General features: G+C 38.9%; 2 non-coding genes across 2 annotated transcripts; both read left to right on the forward strand.

Moving 5' to 3' along the window:
• Window positions 1–3,034: 3,034 nt before the first annotated feature.
• LOC138228197 (U4 spliceosomal RNA) lies at window positions 3,035–3,176 on the forward strand. Its single transcript, XR_011185283.1, has one exon. It is a non-coding gene; the product is annotated as a U4 spliceosomal RNA (small nuclear RNA).
• Window positions 3,177–8,584: 5,408 nt separating this feature from the next.
• Window positions 8,585–8,726, forward strand: LOC138228164 (U4 spliceosomal RNA). Its single transcript, XR_011185250.1, has one exon. It is a non-coding gene; the product is annotated as a U4 spliceosomal RNA (small nuclear RNA).
• The last annotated feature ends 5,014 nt before the right edge of the window (window positions 8,727–13,740 follow it).

Here is a 13,740-nt window from a genome sequence, read left to right on the forward strand (position 1 = left end):
ATATGGTATATATACAGTATATGGCTGGTCTCGGTACTTTAAAGAAAACATACACGAAAGATGGTTTCATTATGACCAGTATCGGTCTTGAGATATTTTTAACTTGATTTACAGAAGCGCGAAACGGTATGCCCAGGGCGTTTTAGTTTTCGTTTTGTTTTAATGCAGTGCAGTGGATTGATTAGAGATATCAAGTACATACAAGTCATTTTTTAAATGTTGTAGTTCGTCTTGTAAAAATGTTACAAGTACATAATCTGTCAACAATTACACAGGTTCTGTTTCCATATTGCGAATTTTGGTTACGTAATATTATTTTCTAATTTCACGTTGTGAATATATGATTTGGGCAAACAGAGCCGCAAAGAAGTACATTATGGGTTGTTGTTTTTTTTTTGCAGTTTTATCTAGAACAAGCGATGCTTAAACCTTTGTCTGATTCTTGTGAAACTATCCACACGACAGTTACCTAGGAGTTGACTTCAGTGATGTCACTGATGGGATGTTTCTAAAAATCCATCCACTGTAAAACGTCTTCTCCACTTGTCCTGCATATGTATTCGCTAATGAAGCTGTGTGTTCTGAGCCTGGATCTCTACATTTCTGTATGAACCAGCTTAGAGGGCTAAAGACAGCTTGTGTTTAAATTTAGTGTAAGGTAATTTATGCTTCTAAACTCATGGTCAGCATTTATTATTGTACTGTGCTGTAAACTTCTTCTGTGCCTAATTACATTATTTTATAGCTTTATCAAATTTGTACATTGTCGATAATGTTTCTGTAGTTTTCAGCCCTCAGCATGCGACTGGTGGTGCTGTGGGTTAGGTTCCTGACTTCCATGTCACATGGTCTGTGATTGAATCCCATGGAACTATGACTTTATTTTTTAACAAACATTTCTTTGAAAAAATTAAACGTTTCCCTGGGTCAGAGATTAAATAAAACCTCACTCGCACCAAACAAATTTATATTTCTAAATATCACAACATGATCGAATTTAAGTCTTTTTAATAACAATGAATAGTCACCTATGCGTTACAAAATAAACATTTATATTGATTTGAATCGCGTTTTGATTTAAATCGTAAACGCGTGTTTAAATATATGTGTTTAAAGGCGATATACTGTATAAAAGCGCTGACTCTTATGGAATGTGTTCCGCCAGGGATTCAAAAATGTTTATTTTTTTTAATCGCGTATCTAAGGAAAATTGCAGTATAACTTTGTTCATGCACATCATTATACAGTATCTCATTTTGTATTTCTATAGAAAAAAATCGTTTGCCCAGCCACTATTGTTGTTATTGTTTTTATCCTGTAAAGCGCTTTGAGGAGCACAGCTTTCTCACCACTTAGATTACTTTTTGACACCATCCTTACACAAAGCAGAAACTGATTGTATTTTCCGATGACATACAAGTGAAAAGATTAATCGTCTTTTTTCTGAACCAGGGAAAATCTGATCATGTTTCTCTATAACAATAATAAAAAACTTTATTTTACATATCACCTTTAAAAGTGGCATCTCAAAACAATACAGTAGATGTAAACCACAGATTACAAAGTAAATACCCAGACAAACGCAAACGCGTTTTTAATAAAATGCTTTCATTCATTCAACAGAGAGAGAGCGTAAAACCTGGGTGTAACAGCTGTTCCTTTTTCTGATCACTCGCTCTCTGGATAAATGTCTCGCCTGTCCAGTTCTTTGTTTTCCTAATTTGCCAATTATGCCTGCTGTGATCCACTCCTACCCTCACACCTAAAGAAGACTATTTTAAATTTCTTTGCGCATAAATTTTATTGCACATAAAGGTGATATGTAAAATAATGTTTTTTTTTATTGTTGTTATAGAGAAACATGATCAGATTTTCCCTGGTTCTTCCTGTGCGTGCAGTAGTTACAAAGTTGAACGTCTTTACACGATCTGCTGCAGTTTTCAGTGGGCGGGCTTTGTCAGATGGCTTGGAAAAACGCACTGTGTTTCGGCTCGGGAAACATCATGAGCAGTGTCCTGCATGTTTTCTGTGTATAGCTGTCTTTTAACGCATACAGAATTCATTCGAAATCATTGATTTCTCCAATTAACAAGGGTCCCTTTTTGAACCTGCCAGAAGCATTCTTTCAATGTAACAGATTTACTCCGGGGAAAGGCAGCATGACATTGAGAGTAGCTCAAGCTTTCAGCACCCGTATCGGACTGCATGTTTGCAGACACCGCTCAGAATCCCCTGTAAGATTCTCTTTCAATTCCGTTTTGCAGTGCTTTAGCTCTTTCAAAAGGCTTCGCTTTGCTAGTCACAATCCAAGGCTCATGACAGCATTTGAAAACATTTTTCTGCTTGGAAGGCAGCTATGCTCACCACTATACCACCAACGCACGCCCACAGGAGGCCTGCAGGACACCACCAGAGAATGCTCACGATTTCGGAAGCTGTCTCCGGGACGTGCTGATTCCACACATCCTGAATAAATCATGATATTCTTAGTTGCTGTAGCTAGACGTTCAAATGAGTTTCATGGCCAGATGGACTGTTTCCTCCAGCGGTATAGTATTGCAGTGAGACAGCACGATGCCTGCAAGACTATGTCACGCTACACGCCACAGATTGTGTTTGTCCGTTCGTGTCAGTCGTCCTGCAGCCACGGGAAGTGGGACACAAACATGCTGCAATGCTTTCAGGACGTTAGGATTTGTTTGTGCAACATCCAAGAAGAGTACTTGTGGCTTGAATGTGAACTGTACGTGCCCGCCCCCTTTCCTCTGTAGTGCATGAGTTCCTCCCGGCATGCCCTTCGTCATTGTTCTGTCATCTTGTATTTAAAGGGTTGTATTTCTGCTGCTAAAAAGAAGCAACGGTTTTCTCACAACGCCCTTTGTTCCCAACGGAGCCCTTGTCTGTCATGAAATTCTTCAAAACCTCAAGCTAGAAGAAGAAGAACACGACAAATATGAAGCGTTACCGCAACGACATGCCATGGGACGATCGATAACGATTTCCATAGGATCCCCGCGGTTGCCTGGCAACCGTCAGCTTTGCGCAGTGGCAGTATCGTAGCCTGTGAGGTTTAGCCGAGGCGTGATTATTGCTAGTTGAAAACTTTTCCCAATACCCCGCTTCCGCCGGTTTGCAATACAATCGGCGAAAGCAATTTTTGACAGTCTCGTCAGAGACTGAGCAAGGTGTTTAAAGACAGATTTGGTCATGGTGACATCATGGTAGAAAGAAACGAGCTTGTTACGTCTCAACAGAAACGCTCTTTAGCTCTTTCAGCGTTATGCAGAGAACAGCGTCTGTCGAGATCACTTTTGAGTCAGCGCGAAACGCCGTGTGCTGTCAGTTTGATTTCATATTGCTCGTCGCGGCGCCCGGCTTTTGTTTGTCAAAGTTAGGTTGCGCTTCTTCATGCTGCATCGTCGGCATGAGTGGAGCTTTTTAAACGTCTGTACTTACTGTATATGGTTTATATACAGTATATGGCTGGTCTCGGTACTTTAAAGAAAACATACACGAAAGATGGTTTCATTATGACCAGTATCGGTCTTGAGATATTTTTAACTTGATTTACAGAAGCGCGAAACGGTATGCCCAGGGCGTTTTAGTTTTCGTTTTGTTTTAATGCAGTGCAGTGGATTGATTAGAGATATCAAGTACATACAAGTCATTTTTTAAATGTTGTAGTTCGTCTTGTAAAAATGTTACAAGTACATAATCTGTCAACAATTACACAGGTTCTGTTTCCATATTGCGAATTTTGGTTACGTAATATTATTTTCTAATTTCACGTTGTGAATATATGATTTGGGCAAACAGAGCCGCAAAGAAGTACATTATGGGTTGTTGTTTTTTTTTTGCAGTTTTATCTAGAACAAGCGATGCTTAAACCTTTGTCTGATTCTTGTGAAACTATCCACACGACAGTTACCTAGGAGTTGACTTCAGTGATGTCACTGATGGGATGTTTCTAAAAATCCATCCACTGTAAAACGTCTTCTCCACTTGTCCTGCATATGTATTCGCTAATGAAGCTGTGTGTTCTGAGCCTGGATCTCTACATTTCTGTATGAACCAGCTTAGAGGGCTAAAGACAGCTTGTGTTTAAATTTAGTGTAAGGTAATTTATGCTTCTAAACTCATGGTCAGCATTTATTATTGTACTGTGCTGTAAACTTCTTCTGTGCCTAATTACATTATTTTATAGCTTTATCAAATTTGTACATTGTCGATAATGTTTCTGTAGTTTTCAGCCCTCAGCATGCGACTGGTGGTGCTGTGGGTTAGGTTCCTGACTTCCATGTCACATGGTCTGTGATTGAATCCCATGGAACTATGACTTTATTTTTTAACAAACATTTCTTTGAAAAAATTAAACGTTTCCCTGGGTCAGAGATTAAATAAAACCTCACTCGCACCAAACAAATTTATATTTCTAAATATCACAACATGATCGAATTTAAGTCTTTTTAATAACAATGAATAGTCACCTATGCGTTACAAAATAAACATTTATATTGATTTGAATCGCGTTTTGATTTAAATCGTAAACGCGTGTTTAAATATATGTGTTTAAAGGCGATATACTGTATAAAAGCGCTGACTCTTATGGAATGTGTTCCGCCAGGGATTCAAAAATGTTTATTTTTTTTAATCGCGTATCTAAGGAAAATTGCAGTATAACTTTGTTCATGCACATCATTATACAGTATCTCATTTTGTATTTCTATAGAAAAAAATCGTTTGCCCAGCCACTATTGTTGTTATTGTTTTTATCCTGTAAAGCGCTTTGAGGAGCACAGCTTTCTCACCACTTAGATTACTTTTTGACACCATCCTTACACAAAGCAGAAACTGATTGTATTTTCCGATGACATACAAGTGAAAAGATTACAGATTTTAATCGTCTTTTTTCTGAACCAGGGAAAATCTGATCATGTTTCTCTATAACAATAATAAAAAACTTTATTTTACATATCACCTTTAAAAGTGGCATCTCAAAACAATACAGTAGATGTAAAGCACAGATTACAAAGTAAATACCCAGACAAACGCAAACGCGTTTTTAATAAAATGCTTTCATTCATTCAACAGAGAGAGAGCGTAAAACCTGGGTGTAACAGCTGTTCCTTTTTCTGATCACTTGCTCTCTGGATAAATGTCTCGCCTGTCCAGTTCTTTGTTTTCCTAATTTGCCAATTATGCCTGCTGTGATCCACTCCTACCCTCACACCTAAAGAAGACTATTTTAAATTTCTTTGCGCATAAATTTTATTGCACATAAAGGTGATATGTAAAATAATGTTTTTTTTTATTGTTGTTATAGAGAAACATGATCAGATTTTCCCTGGTTCTTCCTGTGCGTGCAGTAGTTACAAAGTTGAACGTCTTTACACGATCTGCTGCAGTTTTCAGTGGGCGGGCTTTGTCAGATGGCTTGGAAAAACGCACTGTGTTTCGGCTCGGGAAACATCATGAGCAGTGTCCTGCATGTTTTCTGTGTATAGCTGTCTTTTAACACATACAGAATTCATTCGAAATCATTGATTTCTCCAATTAACAAGGGTCCCTTTTTGAACCTGCCAGAAGCATTCTTTCAATGTAACAGATTTACTCCGGGGAAAGGCAGCATGACATTGAGAGTAGCTCAAGCTTTCAGCACCCGTATCGGACTGCATGTTTGCAGACACCGCTCAGAATCCCCTGTAAGATTCTCTTTCAATTCCGTTTTGCAGTGCTTTAGCTCTTTCAAAAGGTTTCGCTTTGCTAGTCACAATCCAAGGCTCATGACAGCATTTGAAAACATTTTTCTGCTTGGAAGGCAGCTATGCTCACCACTATACCACCAACGCACGCCCACAGGAGGCCTGCAGGACACCACCAGAGAATGCTCACGATTTCGGAAGCTGTCTCCGGGACGTGCTGATTCCACACATCCTGAATAAATCAAGATATGATAGAACAAGCGATGCTTAAACCTTTGTCTGATTCTTGTGAAACTATCCACACGACAGTTACCTAGGAGTTGACTTCAGTGATGTCTCTGATGGGATGTTTCTAAAAATCCATCCACTGTAAAACGTCTTCTCCACTTGTCCTGCATATGTATTCGCTAATGAAGCTGTGTGTTCTGAGCCTGGATCTCTACATTTCTGTATGAACCAGCTTAGAGGGCTAAAGACAGCTTGTGTTTAAATTGAGTGTAAGGTAATTTATGCTTCTAAACTCATGGTCAGCATTTATTATTGTACTGTGCTGTAAACTTCTTCTGTGCCTAATTACATTATTTTATAGCTTTATCAAATTTGTACATTGTCGATAATGTTTCTGTAGTTTTCAGCCCTCAGCATGCGACTGTCTGGTGGTGCTGTGGGTTAGGTTCCTGACTTCCATATCACATGGTCTGTGATTGAATCCCATGGAACTATGACTTTATTTTTTAACAAACATTTCTTTGAAAAAATTAAACGTTTCCCTTGGTCAGAGATTAAATAAAACCTCACTCGCACCAAACAAATTTATATTTCTAAATATCACAACATGATCGAATTTAAGTCTTTTTAATAACAATGAATAGTCACCTATGCGTTACAAAATAAACATTTATATTGATTTGAATCGCGTTTTGATTTAAATCGTAAACGCGTGTTTAAATATATGTGTTTAAAGGCGATATACTGTATAAAAGCGCTGACTCTTATGGAATGTGTTCCACCAGGGATTCAAAAATGTTTATTTTTTTTAATCGCGTATCTAAGGAAAATTGCAGTATAACTTTGTTCATGCACATCATTATACAGTATCTCATTTTGTATTTCTATAGAAAAAAATCGTTTGCCCAGCCACTATTGTTGTTATTGTTTTTATCCTGTAAAGCGCTTTGAGGAGCACAGCTTTCTCACCACTTAGATTACTTTTTGACACCATCCTTACACAAAGCAGAAACTGATTGTATTTTCCGATGACATACAAGTGAAAAGATTAATCGTCTTTTTTCTGAACCAGGGAAAATCTGATCATGTTTCTCTATAACAATAATAAAAAACTTTATTTTACATATCACCTTTAAAAGTGGCATCTCAAAACAATACAGTAGATGTAAACCACAGATTACAAAGTAAATACCCAGACAAACGCAAACGCGTTTTTAATAAAATGCTTTCATTCATTCAACAGAGAGAGAGCGTAAAACCTGGGTGTAACAGCTGTTCCTTTTTCTGATCACTCGCTCTCTGGATAAATGTCTCGCCTGTCCAGTTCTTTGTTTTCCTAATTTGCCAATTATGCCTGCTGTGATCCACTCCTACCCTCACACCTAAAGAAGACTATTTTAAATTTCTTTGCGCATAAATTTTATTGCACATAAAGGTGATATGTAAAATAATGTTTTTTTTTATTGTTGTTATAGAGAAACATGATCAGATTTTCCCTGGTTCTTCCTGTGCGTGCAGTAGTTACAAAGTTGAACGTCTTTACACGATCTGCTGCAGTTTTCAGTGGGCGGGCTTTGTCAGATGGCTTGGAAAAACGCACTGTGTTTCGGCTCGGGAAACATCATGAGCAGTGTCCTGCATGTTTTCTGTGTATAGCTGTCTTTTAACGCATACAGAATTCATTCGAAATCATTGATTTCTCCAATTAACAAGGGTCCCTTTTTGAACCTGCCAGAAGCATTCTTTCAATGTAACAGATTTACTCCGGGGAAAGGCAGCATGACATTGAGAGTAGCTCAAGCTTTCAGCACCCGTATCGGACTGCATGTTTGCAGACACCGCTCAGAATCCCCTGTAAGATTCTCTTTCAATTCCGTTTTGCAGTGCTTTAGCTCTTTCAAAAGGCTTCGCTTTGCTAGTCACAATCCAAGGCTCATGACAGCATTTGAAAACATTTTTCTGCTTGGAAGGCAGCTATGCTCACCACTATACCACCAACGCACGCCCACAGGAGGCCTGCAGGACACCACCAGAGAATGCTCACGATTTCGGAAGCTGTCTCCGGGACGTGCTGATTCCACACATCCTGAATAAATCATGATATTGTTATTTGCTGTAGCTAGACGTTCAAATGAGTTTCATGGCCAGATGGACTGTTTCCTCCAGCGGTATAGTATTGCAGTGAGACAGCACGATGCCTGCAAGACTATGTCACGCTACACGCCACAGATTGTGTTTGTCCGTTCGTGTCAGTCGTCCTGCAGCCACGAGAAGTGGGACACAAACATGCTGCAATGCTTTCAGGACGTTAGGATTTGTTTGTGCAACATCCGAGAAGAGTACTTGTGGCTTGAATGTGAACTGTACGTGCCCACCCCCTTTCCTCTGTAGTGCATGAGTTCCTCCCGGCATGCCCTTCGTCATTGTTCTGTCATCTTGTATTTAAAGGGTTGTATTTCTGCTGCTAAAAAGAAGCAACGGTTTTCTCACAACGCCCTTTGTTCCCAACGGAGCCCTTGTCTGTCATGAAATTCTTCAAAACCTCATGCTAGAAGAAGAAGAACACGACAAATATGAAGCGTTACCGCAACGACATGCCATGGGACGATCGATAACGATTGCCATAGGATCCCCGCGGTTGCCTGGCAACCGTCAGCTTTGCGCAGTGGCAGTATCGTAGCCTGTGAGGTTTAGCCGAGGCGCGATTATTGCTAGTTGAAAACTTTTCCCAATACCCCGCTTCCGCCGGTTTGCAATACAATCGGCGAAAGCAATTTTTGACAGTCTCGTCAGAGACTGAGCAAGGTGTTTAAAGACAGATTTGGTCATGGTGACATCATGGTAGAAAGAAACGAGCTTGTTACGTCTCAACAGAAACGCTCTTTAGCTCTTTCAGCGTTATGCAGAGAACAGCGTCTGTCGAGATCACTTTTGAGTCAGCGCGAAACGCCGTGTGCTGTCAGTTTGATTTCATATTGCTCGTCGCGGCGCCCGGCTTTTGTCTGTCAAACGTTAGGTTGCGCTTCTTCATGCTGCATCGTCGGCATGAGTGGAGCTTTTTAAACGTCTGTACTTACTGTATATGGTATATATACAGTATATGGCTGGTCTCGGTACTTTAAAGAAAACATACACGAAAGATGGTTTCATTATGACCAGTATCGGTCTTGAGATATTTTTAACTTGATTTACAGAAGCGCGAAACGGTATGCCCAGGGCGTTTTAGTTTTCGTTTTGTTTTAATGCAGTGCAGTGGATTGATTAGAGATATCAAGTACATACAAGTCATTTTTTAAATGTTGTAGTTCGTCTTGTAAAAATGTTACAAGTACATAATCTGTCAACAATTACACAGGTTCTGTTTCCATATTGCGAATTTTGGTTACGTAATATTATTTTCTAATTTCACGTTGTGAATATATGATTTGGGCAAACAGAGCCGCAAAGAAGTACATTATGGGTTGTTGTTTTTTTTTTGCAGTTTTATCTAGAACAAGCGATGCTTAAACCTTTGTCTGATTCTTGTGAAACTATCCACACGACAGTTACCTAGGAGTTGACTTCAGTGATGTCACTGATGGGATGTTTCTAAAAATCCATCCACTGTAAAACGTCTTCTCCACTTGTCCTGCATATGTATTCGCTAATGAAGCTGTGTGTTCTGAGCCTGGATCTCTACATTTCTGTATGAACCAGCTTAGAGGGCTAAAGACAGCTTGTGTTTAAATTTAGTGTAAGGTAATTTATGCTTCTAAACTCATGGTCAGCATTTATTATTGTACTGTGCTGTAAACTTCTTCTGTGCCTAATTACATTATTTTATAGCTTTATCAAATTTGTACATTGTCGATAATGTTTCTGTAGTTTTCAGCCCTCAGCATGCGACTGGTGGTGCTGTGGGTTAGGTTCCTGACTTCCATGTCACATGGTCTGTGATTGAATCCCATGGAACTATGACTTTATTTTTTAACAAACATTTCTTTGAAAAAATTAAACGTTTCCCTGGGTCAGAGATTAAATAAAACCTCACTCGCACCAAACAAATTTATATTTCTAAATATCACAACATGATCGAATTTAAGTCTTTTTAATAACAATGAATAGTCACCTATGCGTTACAAAATAAACATTTATATTGATTTGAATCGCGTTTTGATTTAAATCGTAAACGCGTGTTTAAATATATGTGTTTAAAGGCGATATACTGTATAAAAGCGCTGACTCTTATGGAATGTGTTCCGCCAGGGATTCAAAAATGTTTATTTTTTTTAATCGCGTATCTAAGGAAAATTGCAGTATAACTTTGTTCATGCACATCATTATACAGTATCTCATTTTGTATTTCTATAGAAAAAAATCGTTTGCCCAGCCACTATTGTTGTTATTGTTTTTATCCTGTAAAGCGCTTTGAGGAGCACAGCTTTCTCACCACTTAGATTACTTTTTGACACCATCCTTACACAAAGCAGAAACTGATTGTATTTTCCGATGACATACAAGTGAAAAGATTACAGATTTTAATCGTCTTTTTTCTGAACCAGGGAAAATCTGATCATGTTTCTCTATAACAATAATAAAAAACTTTATTTTACATATCACCTTTAAAAGTGGCATCTCAAAACAATACAGTAGATGTAAAGCACAGATTACAAAGTAAATACCCAGACAAACGCAAACGCGTTTTTAATAAAATGCTTTCATTCATTCAACAGAGAGAGAGCGTAAAACCTGGGTGTAACAGCTGTTCCTTTTTCTGATCACTTGCTCTCTGGATAAATGTCTCGCCTGTCCAGTTCTTTGTTTTCCTAATTTGCCAATTATGCCTGCTGTGATCCACTCCTACCCTCACACCTAAAGAAGACTATTTTAAATTTCTTTGCGCATAAATTTTATTGCACATAAAGGTGATATGTAAAATAATGTTTTTTTTTATTGTTGTTATAGAGAAACATGATCAGATTTTCCCTGGTTCTTCCTGTGCGTGCAGTAGTTACAAAGTTGAACGTCTTTACACGATCTGCTGCAGTTTTCAGTGGGCGGGCTTTGTCAGATGGCTTGGAAAAACGCACTGTGTTTCGGCTCGGGAAACATCATGAGCAGTGTCCTGCATGTTTTCTGTGTATAGCTGTCTTTTAACACATACAGAATTCATTCGAAATCATTGATTTCTCCAATTAACAAGGGTCCCTTTTTGAACCTGCCAGAAGCATTCTTTCAATGTAACAGATTTACTCCGGGGAAAGGCAGCATGACATTGAGAGTAGCTCAAGCTTTCAGCACCCGTATCGGACTGCATGTTTGCAGACACCGCTCAGAATCCCCTGTAAGATTCTCTTTCAATTCCGTTTTGCAGTGCTTTAGCTCTTTCAAAAGGTTTCGCTTTGCTAGTCACAATCCAAGGCTCATGACAGCATTTGAAAACATTTTTCTGCTTGGAAGGCAGCTATGCTCACCACTATACCACCAACGCACGCCCACAGGAGGCCTGCAGGACACCACCAGAGAATGCTCACGATTTCGGAAGCTGTCTCCGGGACGTGCTGATTCCACACATCCTGAATAAATCATGATATGATAGAACAAGCGATGCTTAAACCTTTGTCTGATTCTTGTGAAACTATCCACACGACAGTTACCTAGGAGTTGACTTCAGTGATGTCTCTGATGGGATGTTTCTAAAAATCCATCCACTGTAAAACGTCTTCTCCACTTGTCCTGCATATGTATTCGCTAATGAAGCTGTGTGTTCTGAGCCTGGATCTCTACATTTCTGTATGAACCAGCTTAGAGGGCTAAAGACAGCTTGTGTTTAAATTGAGTGTAAGGTAATTTATGCTTCTAAACTCATGGTCAGCATTTATTATTGTACTGTGCTGTAAACTTCTTCTGTGCCTAATTACATTATTTTATAGCTTTATCAAATTTGTACATTGTCGATAATGTTTCTGTAGTTTTCAGCCCTCAGCATGCGACTGTCTGGTGGTGCTGTGGGTTAGGTTCCTGACTTCCATGTCACATGGTCTGTGATTGAATCCCATGGAACTATGACTTTATTTTTTAACAAACATTTCTTTGAAAAAATTAAACGTTTCCCTTGGTCAGAGATTAAATAAAACCTCACTCGCACCAAACAAATTTATATTTCTAAATATCACAACATGATCGAATTTAAGTCTTTTTAATAACAATGAATAGTCACCTATGCGTTACAAAATAAACATTTATATTGATTTGAATCGCGTTTTGATTTAAATCGTAAACGCGTGTTTAAATATATGTGTTTAAAGGCGATATACTGTATAAAAGCGCTGACTCTTATGGAATGTGTTCCACCAGGGATTCAAAAATGTTTATTTTTTTTAATCGCGTATCTAAGGAAAATTGCAGTATAACTTTGTTCATGCACATCATTATACAGTATCTCATTTTGTATTTCTATAGAAAAAAATCGTTTGCCCAGCCACTATTGTTGTTATTGTTTTTATCCTGTAAAGCGCTTTGAGGAGCACAGCTTTCTCACCACTTAGATTACTTTTTGACACCATCCTTACACAAAGCAGAAACTGATTGTATTTTCCGATGACATACAAGTGAAAAGATTAATCGTCTTTTTTCTGAACCAGGGAAAATCTGATCATGTTTCTCTATAACAATAATAAAAAACTTTATTTTACATATCACCTTTAAAAGTGGCATCTCAAAACAATACAGTAGATGTAAACCACAGATTACAAAGTAAATACCCAGACAAACGCAAACGCGTTTTTAATAAAATGCTTTCATTCATTCAACAGAGAGAGAGCGTAAAACCTGGGTGTAACAGCTGTTCCTTTTTCTGATCACTCGCTCTCTGGATAAATGTCTCGCCTGTCCAGTTCTTTGTTTTCCTAATTTGCCAATTATGCCTGCTGTGATCCACTCCTACCCTCACACCTAAAGAAGACTATTTTAAATTTCTTTGCGCATAAATTTTATTGCACATAAAGGTGATATGTAAAATAATGTTTTTTTTTATTGTTGTTATAGAGAAACATGATCAGATTTTCCCTGGTTCTTCCTGTGCGTGCAGTAGTTACAAAGTTGAACGTCTTTACACGATCTGCTGCAGTTTTCAGTGGGCGGGCTTTGTCAGATGGCTTGGAAAAACGCACTGTGTTTCGGCTCGGGAAACATCATGAGCAGTGTCCTGCATGTTTTCTGTGTATAGCTGTCTTTTAACGCATACAGAATTCATTCGAAATCATTGATTTCTCCAATTAACAAGGGTCCCTTTTTGAACCTGCCAGAAGCATTCTTTCAATGTAACAGATTTACTCCGGGGAAAGGCAGCATGACATTGAGAGTAGCTCAAGCTTTCAGCACCCGTATCGGACTGCATGTTTGCAGACACCGCTCAGAATCCCCTGTAAGATTCTCTTTCAATTCCGTTTTGCAGTGCTTTAGCTCTTTCAAAAGGCTTCGCTTTGCTAGTCACAATCCAAGGCTCATGACAGCATTTGAAAACATTTTTCTGCTTGGAAGGCAGCTATGCTCACCACTATACCACCAACGCACGCCCACAGGAGGCCTGCAGGACACCACCAGAGAATGCTCACGATTTCGGAAGCTGTCTCCGGGACGTGCTGATTCCACACATCCTGAATAAATCATGATATTGTTATTTGCTGTAGCTAGACGTTCAAATGAGTTTCATGGCCAGATGGACTGTTTCCTCCAGCGGTATAGTATTGCAGTGAGACAGCACGATGCCTGCAAGACTATGTCACGCTACACGCCACAGATTGTGTTTGTCCGTTCGTGTCAGTCGTCC

This window comes from Lepisosteus oculatus, unplaced genomic scaffold (genome assembly GCF_040954835.1).
Source record: "Lepisosteus oculatus isolate fLepOcu1 unplaced genomic scaffold, fLepOcu1.hap2 HAP2_SCAFFOLD_40, whole genome shotgun sequence".
NCBI classification, from domain to species: Eukaryota; Metazoa; Chordata; class Actinopteri; order Semionotiformes; family Lepisosteidae; genus Lepisosteus; species Lepisosteus oculatus.